This window comes from Coffea eugenioides, chromosome 8 (genome assembly GCF_003713205.1).
Source record: "Coffea eugenioides isolate CCC68of chromosome 8, Ceug_1.0, whole genome shotgun sequence".
Lineage (NCBI taxonomy): Eukaryota > Viridiplantae > Streptophyta > Magnoliopsida > Gentianales > Rubiaceae > Coffea > Coffea eugenioides.
Genome location: NC_040042.1, coordinates 3,292,696 through 3,295,610, shown reverse-complemented (window position 1 = coordinate 3,295,610; position 2,915 = coordinate 3,292,696). Strand labels below are relative to the sequence as shown.

Here is a 2,915-nt window from a genome sequence, read left to right as displayed (position 1 = left end):
ACTTTTGCCTTGTCTACCTCTATACCTCTGGACGACACTACATGCCCTAAAACAATACCATGGTCCACCATGAAATGACATTTTTCCCAATTTAGAACCAAATTTGTCTCAATGCATCTTTTCAAAATTAAAGCTAAATTATCAAGGCATTCATCAAAACTATCTCCATACACACTAAAATCATCCATAAACACCTCAATAATTTTTTCTACATATTCAGAAAATATACTTACCATACACCGCTGAAAAGTTGCTGGGGCGTTGCAGAGGCCGAAAGGCATCCTCCGGTAGGCAAATGTACCAAAGGGGCAGGTGAAGGTAGTCTTCTCCTGATCCTCTGGTGCTATTACGATCTGAAAATAACCAGAGAAACCATCAAGAAAACAGTAATAGACACGGCCAGCTAACCTTTCTATCATCTGATCAATAAAAGGTAGAGGGAAGTGGTCCTTCTTTGTCACAGCATTCAGACGCCGATAGTCAATGCACTGACGCCATCCTGTGGGTTTCCTCACCGGGACCATCTCACCCTCTTGGTTCTCCTCAACTGTTACTCCCGCCTTTTTCGGGACTACTTGCACGGGACTCACCCAGGGACTATCTGAGATGGCGAAAATTATTCCAACTTCTAGGAGTTTAAGTATCTCCTTCTTGACCACTTCCATCATCAGTGGGTTCAATCTCCGTTGCCCTTGTCTAACTGGCTTTGCATCATCTTCAAGCCGGATTCGATGCATGCATAAGGAGGGGCTAATTCCTTTGATATCTGCTACACTCCACCCAATCGCCTCCTTATGATCTCGAAGAAGGCGAATTAGTCTATCTTCTTGCCCTGGTGACAGGTGTGCAGATATGATGACTGGCAGTGTCTCATTGTCTCCGAGAAAAGCATACTTCAAATGCTTTGGGAGAGGTTTGAGCTCCAACTCAGGCGCCTGCACAATAGAAGGCAACAATTTTGCCTGAGTTTCTGGTACAAAAACAGAAGTAAGCTCATACCTTGGGGAAATTGGTGGGAGCGAATGCAGTGCTCCAACAGCGTGGTCTAGCTCATCATTTATTTCTACATCAAGAGTTGCTCCCAACTCAAGATGTTTGGTCAATGCCACTGCCAGTGCATCAACCCCATCCAATTCGAATATTTCCTGTACAAGGGGCTCAACAACACTTAAAGCATAAACAGAGTTAGTCTCATCTGGGTACTTCATCGCCTCAAAAATATTAAAATTTACAATTTTCCCATCAAACTCCATCGACAAGGTACCCTCATTTACATCTATTTTCGTCCTAGCAGTGCTTAAAAATGGCCTACCTAACAGAATAGGAGACGGATTTAGTGCCCTTTCATCCCCCATGTCTAGGACATAGAAATCTGCAGGAAAAACTAACTCATTGACCTGTACCAAAACATCTTCAACTAACCCTTCCGGGTAAGCATTGGTACGGTCTGCAAGTTGGATTATAATGCCTGTGCCTTTTAACGGGCCAAGATTTAGAGATGCATAGATTGTCTTGGGCATAACATTAATTGACGCCCCCAAATCCAACATTGCTTTCCTAATTGGAGTACCTCCTATCTTGCAGGGAATGGTGAACATACCTGGGTCTCCACATTTTGGTGGGAGCTTCCTCTGGAGTATAGCTGACACGTTTTCTCCCACCGCCACTCGTTCGTTTCCCCTTAGCTTCCTCTTGTGGGTGCACAGGTCCTTCAGAAATTTGGCATATTTCGGTATTTGCTTGATTGCATCTAGTAGGGGGATGTTAATCTCTACTTTCCTGAATACATCCAAAAGTTCCTTTTCCCTCTCTACTTTCCTTGTCTTTTCCAACCTGCAAGGAAAAGGGGGTAAGTTAGAGCTAATAGTGAGTGGAGAGGTGGAGGTTACCTTAGGATCTTCACGAACACGTCCTTCCTCCTCAATTTCCTTTTCTATCTCCTCCTCGCTTTTGCTTTTTGAATTTTTCACTTTAGGTTCTTCCAGCTCCTTGCCACTCCTCAGCGTCATGGCACTTACATTCCTGGGATTTACCTCGGGTTGCGATGGCAGTTTCCCATAAACGTGAGATTCCAAGCGGTTGATGGCAGTTGCCAGTTGACTTATTCGAACATCTTGGTCTTTCTTGTCAGCTTTGGTGTCCTGCTGGAGCTGCTCGGTTTTCGCGGCCAAGGATCTGATCTCCTGTTGAAGCTGTGTAGTAGTCGTGGCCAGGTTGGTAGTAGTCGTGGCCAGGTTCTTGACTAGGTCCTCCAAAGAGCTTCCTGTATTGGAGGATGAGGGTTGAGATTTTGGTTGCCAAGGCTGGTGGAATCCTGGTGGACGATTCGGGAATGAACCTTGTTGCCTGTTCCCGTAACTGAGATTGGGGTGGTCTCTCCAACCGGGGTTGTATGTGTTGGAATACGGGTCATATTGCCTGCGGGGCGCGGGCACGCCTCCGGCCATGTTTACCTGTTCCGCCCCGTCCTCTTGCAGAATGGGGCACGAATCCGTGCAGTGGTCCATGCTAGTACAGATTCCACACACCTTTGCTCGCGGTGTGTCTCTCATGGCCAACTGCCTGACTGCAGACGTCAACTCTGACAGTTGCTGCTGGATGGATGACGTCTCTGCCTCATTTACCCTACGGGTAGGATTGCTCTCACGGAAGCCGAACTGCTGAGAGTTTTCTGCCATGGCTTCAATAAGGTCCCATGCTTCCCTCGGTGTTTTGTTCGCCAGGGCTCCTCCACTCGCAGCGTCAATAATACCCCTGTCAGTTGACTGGAGCCCTTCATAGAAGTACTGGATCAACAGTTGTTCGCTAATCTGATGCTGTGGGCATCCCTTGCACAACTTGTTGAACCTTTCCCAATAATCGTACAATGATTCCCCGGAGTACTGCTTGATACTGCATATTTCCTTTCTCAAACT

The 2,915-nt window shown here is 46.5% G+C and overlaps 1 non-coding gene across 1 annotated transcript; it reads left to right on the top strand.

The window, feature by feature from the left end:
- The first annotated feature begins 2,808 nt into the window (after positions 1 to 2,808).
- Positions 2,809 to 2,915, top strand: LOC113781820. Its single transcript, XR_003469724.1, has one exon. It is a non-coding gene; the product is annotated as a small nucleolar RNA R71 (small nucleolar RNA).